A 6,160-nucleotide genomic window follows, 5' to 3' on the forward strand; every position below is an offset into this window, starting at 1 on the left:
GCCTGCGGGTGTGGGGGAGAGAGAGAGAGAGCCTGGGGGGAGAGAGAGTGAGAGCCTCGGGGGAGCGAGAGTGAGCCTGGTGGGAGAGAGAGAGATCCTGGGGGGAGAGAGAGAGAGCCTGGTGGGGGAAGAGAGAGAGAGAGCCTGGGGGGAGAGAGAGAGAGCCTGGGGAGAGAGAGAGAGAGCCTGGGGAGAGAGAGAGAGAGCCTGGGGAGAGAGAGAGAGAGAGAGAGCCTGCGGGGAGGGGGGTGGCGGGCGGGGGGAGAGAGAGAGAGTGCCTGGGGGGAGAGAGAGAGGGCCGGGGGTAGAGAGAGAGAGCTTGGGGGGAGAGAGAGAGAGAGCCTGGAGGGAGAGAGAGAGAGCCTGTTCGGGGGAGAGAGAGAGAGAGCCTGGGGGGGCGAGAGAGAGAGAGCCTGGGGGGAGAGAGAGAGAGCCTGGCGGGGGGTGAGATATAGAGAGAGCCTGGGGGGAGAGAGAGAGAGCCTGTGGGGAGAGAGAGAGAGCCTGTGGGTGTGGGGGAGAGAGAGAGAGAGCCTGGGGGAGAGAGAGAGAGAGAGTTTGGGGGGAGAGGGAGATAGAGAGCCTGGTGGCGGAGAGAGATAGAGCACCTGGGGGGGAGTGAGAGAGAGAGAGCCTGGGGGGAGAGAGAGAGAGAGAGCCTGGTAGGGAGAGGGAGAGAGAGAGCCTGGGAGAGAGAGAGAGAGAGCTTGGGGGGAGAGGGAGATAGAGAGCCTGGGGCCGGAGAGAGATAGAGCACCTGGGGGGGAGTGAGAGAGAGAGCCTGGGGGGAGAGAGAGATAGAGAGAGCCTGGGGGAAAGAGATAGAGAGAGGCTGGGGGGAGAGAGAGAGAGAGAGAGAGCCTGGGGGGAGAGAGAGAGAGCCTGGGGTGAGAGAGAGAGGGAGAGAGCCTGGGGGAGAGAGATCGAGAGAGCCTGGGGAGAGAGAGAGAGAGAGCCTGGGGGGAGAGAGAGAGAGAGAGAGAGCCTGGGGAGAGAGAGAGAGAGAGAGAGAGAGAGAGAGAGAGAGAGCCTGGGGGGAGAGAGAGTGAGAGAGAGAGAGAACCTGGGGAGAGAGAGAGAGAGCCTCGGGAGAGAGAGGGAGAGCCTGGGGAGAGAGAGAGAGAGCCTGGGGAGAGAGAGAGAGAGCCTGGGTGGAGAGAGAGAGAGCCTGGGGGGAGAGAGAGAGAGAGAGTCTGGGGGGAGAGAGAGAGAGAGAGAGAGAGCCTGGGGGTAGAGAGAGAGAGCCTGTGGGGAGAGAGAGAGAGAGCCTGGGGAGAGAGAAAGAGAGAGAGCCTGGGGGGGAGAGAGAGATAGAGAGCCTGAGGGGAGAGAGAGAGAGAGAGCCTGGGGAGAGAGAGAGAGAGAGAGCCTGGGGGGGAGAGAGAGATAGAGAGCCTGAGGGGAGAGAGAGAGAGAGAGCCTGGGGAGAGAGAGATATAGAGAGAGCCTGGGGAAAGAGATAGAGAGAGCCTGGGGAGAGAGAGAGAGAGTGAGAGCCTGGGGGGAGAGAGAGAGAGTCTGGGGGGAGAGAGAGAGAGCCTGGGGGAGAGAGAGAGAGGGAGAGAGCCTGGGGGAGAGAGATAGAGAGAGCCTGGGGGGAGAGAGAGAGAGAGCCTGGGGGGAGAGAGAGAGAGAGAGCCTGGGGAGAGAGAGAGAGAGAGCCTGTGGAGAGAGAGAGAGAGCCTGGGGGGACAGAGAGAGAGCCTGGGTTGAGAGAGAGAGAGCCTGGGGGGGGAGAGAGAGAGCCTGGGGGGAGAGAGAGAGAGAGAGAGCCTGGGGGGAGAGAGAGAGAGAGAGAGAGAGAGAGAGCCTGGGGGGAGAGAGAGAGAGAGAACCTGGGGGGAGAGAGAGAGAGCCTGGGGAGAGAGTGAGTGAGAGCCTGAGGGGAGAGAGAGAGAGAGAGCCTTGGGAGAGAGAGAGAGAGAGAAAGAGAGAGAGCCTGGGGAGAGAGAGAGAGAGAGAGAGAGAGAGAGCTTGGGGGGAGTGAGAGAGAGAGCCTGGGGGGAGAGAGAGAGAGCCTGGGGAGAGAGAGAGAGAGCCTGGGGAGAGAGAGCGAGAGAGCCTGCGGGGATGGGGGGGGGCGGGCGGGGGGAGAGAGAGAGAGCCTGTTGGGGGGAGAGAGAGAGAGAGCCTGGGGGGAGAGAGAGAGAGCCTGTTGGGGGGAGAGAGAAAGAGAGCCTGGGGGGCGAGAGAGAGAGAGCCTGGGGGTAGAGAGAGAGAGCCTGTGGGTGGTGGGAGAGAGAGAGAGAGCCTGGGGGGAGTGAGAGAGAGCCTGTGGGGAGAGAGAGAGAGCCTCCGGGTGTGGGGGAGAGAGAGAGAGAGAGCCTGGGGGGAGAGAGAGTGAGAGCCTGGGGGGAGCGAGAGAGAGCCTGGGGGGAGAGAGAGAGATCCTGGGGGGAGAGAGAGAGAGCCTGGTGGGGGGAGAGAGAGAGAGAGCCTGGGGGGAGAGAGAGAGAGCCTGGGGAGAGAGAGAGAGAGCCTGGGGAGAGAGAGCGAGAGAGCCTGCGGGGAGGGGGGGGCGGGCGGGGGGAGAGAGGGAGAGTGCCTGGGGGGAGAGAGAGAGATCCTGGGGGGAGAGAGAGAGAGCCTGGTGGGGGGAGAGAGAGAGAGAGCCTGGGGGGTGAGAGAGAGAGCCTGGGGGCAGAGAGAGAGAGAGAGCCTGGGGAGAGAGAGCGAGAGAGCCTGCGGGGAGGGGGGGGCGGGCGGGGGGAGAGAGAGAGAGAGTGCCTGGGGGGAGAGAGAGAGAGCCGGGGGTAGAGAGAGAGAGCTTGGGGGGAGAGAGAGAGAGAGCCTGGAGGGAGAGAGAGAGAGCCTGTTCGGGGGAGAGAGAGAAAGAGCCTGGGGGGCGAGAGAGAGAGAGCCTGGGGGGAGAGAGAGAGAGCCTGGCGGGGGGGGAGATATAGAGAGAGCCTGGGGGGAGAGAGAGAGAGCCTGTGGGGAGAGAGAGAGAGCCTGTGGGTGTGGGGGAGAGAGAGAGAGAGAGAGCCTGGGGGGAGAGAGAGTGAGAGCCTGGGGGAAGCGAGAGAGAGCCTGGGGGGAGAGAGAGAGATCCTGGGGGGAGAGAGAGAGAGCCTGGGGGGAGAGAGAGGGAGCCTGGGGGGAGAGAGAGAGAGAGAGAGAGAGAGAGAGAGCCTGGGGGAGAGAGAGAGAGAGATGGAGCCTGGGGGGAGAGAGAGTGCCTGGGGGGAGAGAGAGAGAGAGAGAGCCTGGGGGGGAGAGAGAGAGAGAGAGCCTGGGGGAGAGAGAGAGAGAGAGAGAGAGCCTGGGGGGAGAGGGAGATAGAGAGCCTGGGGGCGGAGAGAGATAGAGAGCCTGGGGAGGAGTGAGAGAGAGAGCCTGTGGGGAGAGAGAGATAGAGAGAGCCTGGGGGAAAGAGATAGAGAGAGGCTGGGGGGAGAGAGAGAGAGAGAGAGAGCCTGGGGGGAGAGAGAGCGAGCCTGGGGGGAGAGAGAGAGGGAGAGAGCCTGGGGGAGAGAGATAGAGAGAGCCTGGGGGGAGAGAGAGAGAGAGCCTGGGGGAAGAGAGAGAGAGAGAGCCTGGGGAGAGAGAGGGAGAGAGAGAGAGAGAGAGAGAGAGCTTGGGGAGAGAGAGTGAGAGCCTGGGGGGAGCGAGAGAGATCCTGGGGGGAGAGAGAGAGAGCCTGGGGGGAGAGAGAGAGATCCTGGGGGGAGAGAGAGAGAGAGAGAGAGAGAGAGAGAGAGAGAGAGAGCCTGGGGGAGAGAGAGAGAGAGCCTGGGGGAGAGAGAGAGAGAGAGAGAGCCTGGGGGGAGAGAGAGTGCCTGGGGGCAGAGAGAGAGAGAGAGCCTGGGGGGGGAGAGAGAGAGAGAGAGCCTGGGGGTGAGAGAGAGAGAGAGCCTGGGGGGAGAGGGAGATAGAGAGCCTGGGGGCGGAGAGAGATAGAGAGCCTGGGGGGGAGTGAGAGAGAGAGCCTGGGGGGAGAGAGAGATAGAGAGAGCCTGGCGGAAAGGGATAGAGAGAGGCTGGGGGGAGAGAGAGAGAGAGAGAGCTTGGGGGAAGAGAGAGAGAGAGCCTGGGGGAAGAGAGAGAGCCTGTTGGGGGGCGAGAGAGAGAGAGCCTGGGGGGCAAGAGAGAGAGAGACCCTGGGGGGAGAGAGAGAGAGCCTGTGGGGAGAGAGAGAGAGCCTGTGGGTGTGGGCGAGAGAGAGAGAGAGAGCCTGGGGGGAGAGAGAGTGAGAGCCTGGGGGGAGCGAGAGAGAGCCTGGGAGTTGAGAGAGAAAGCCTGGTGGGGGAGAGAGAGAGAGAGCCTGGGGGGAGAGAGAGAGAGCCTGAGGAGAGAGAGAGAGAGAGAGCCTGGGGAGAGAGAGAGAGCCTGGGGAGAGAGAGAGTAAGCCTGGGGGGGCGGGGGCGGGGGGAGAGAGAGAGAGAGCCTGGGCGGAGAGAGAGAGAGCTTGGGGGGAGAGAGAGAGAGAGCCTGGGGGAGAGAGAGAGAGAGAGCCTGGGGGGAGAGAGAAAGAGAGAGCCTGGGGGGGAGAGCCTGGGGGGAGAGAGAGAGAGAGCCTGTGGGGAGAGAGAGAGAGAGAGAGAGCCTTGGGGGAGCGACAGAGAAAGCCTGGGGGAGAGAGACAGTTTGACAGGGGTGGGGAAGTGAGAGAGAGAGAGAGAGAGCCTGAGGAGGGGCTTGGGAGGGGGTAGTGAGAGAACCTGAGTGGGAGAGAGAGAGAGAGCACGTGAGGGAGAGGTGGAGAGAGTGAGGCTCAGGGGGTGAGAGAGAGTTTGCGGGGAGGGGGTTGTGTGCAAGGGCTTGCGGGGGGAGGGGGGAGGAGAGAGAAACATGGGTGAGAGAGAGCGAGGGAGATCCTGTGGGGGGGTGAGAGCAGAGAGAGCTTGCGGAGGAGAGAGAGAGAGAGCCTGGGGAGGAGGGAGCTTTGGGGCGGGGGAGGGGCAGGTGGGGTGAGAGAGAGCCGCTGGTGTAAGGGACTTCAGCTGGGGGAGGCAACACTTGCGCAGGGGCAAGGGACCTTGGCTGGGACTGGGTGGCTTTTGGGGAGATCTATCCTCTGTGGCTTCTGAAGTCAAAATGGATCGAGTTACAATTTGTGAAGTCAGGCAGAACTTGGGCTGGGCGGTTGAAATTACACACTCTACAGAAAATTCAGGGCATGGCTTATCCTTCAAAGGGGACCAATTGTATTGGCCCCATAGATGCCCTGGTTGGGATCAGGTAACTCAGACCAGGGTTCAATCCTAAGACTCTCCGGACATAGATTAGCCTGGTTAGCCCAAGCCATGCAATACCTTCTTGCAGTTGGTTCACGAGCAGTGGTGACCGAGTAGATTCCCTGCATGCTGCCTTTCAGTGGCAGTAACATTAAATATAAAGGTGGATTTACCCACTGTGCTGTGTAAAACAGACACTTATAATGTGAGCGAGTCCAAAACTGAACTCGGAAATAAAGGGCTTCAGGTGAAAATAGCAGTCAAATTGTAAGTCAGATTCACCACAACCCAAGCGGTTTGCCTCTGCACTTAGTATTGAATTGCATCCACTTACAGTACTGAAATAGGAATTTGATGGCACTCCAGAATGCACTTGAATGAAAATCTATTTCTGTTAAGTAAATAATCATTTTTCCAAAAACTATTAGGGGCTCAAGTTTCGGCCTGAGTTGCTCTTATTTTTTTTGAGCAACTAGTTTAGAATGGAGCATCTTAGAAGTTGCAATTCTCGGCAATTAGTTTGCTCCAGTTCTAGTGAGTTAGAATAGATTCATTTTAGAAGAGTTTTTATTTTCAAAAGTGGGTGTGTCCAGCCACTTACGCCCGTTTTGAAAGTTTAGGCAGCGAAAACTTACTCCGAACTAACTTAGAATGGAGTAAGTGTAGATTTTTGTACGCTCAGAAAAACCTTGCCTACACTTAGAAATTAGGTGCAGGGAACGAGAGGTGGGGAGGGCAGGGGGCAAGAGAAGTTTACAAGAATTAAACACTTCACTTTTACAAATAAAGAGCCATCATCAATAATAAATGATAAATAAATCAATAAATCAACCAATAAATCAATCACTATAATGTTTTGAAAATGATTACACCATCCCACACCATAACTATTTTTTGACATAGTAAATTTGCTAATTCACTGTTGGCATGCCTAATCACAACCAACTATCTCAGCCAGTTCTTCCGAATATACATCTTGGATT

This window comes from Pristiophorus japonicus, chromosome 7 (assembly GCF_044704955.1).
Source record: "Pristiophorus japonicus isolate sPriJap1 chromosome 7, sPriJap1.hap1, whole genome shotgun sequence".
Lineage (NCBI taxonomy): Eukaryota > Metazoa > Chordata > Chondrichthyes > Pristiophoridae > Pristiophorus > Pristiophorus japonicus.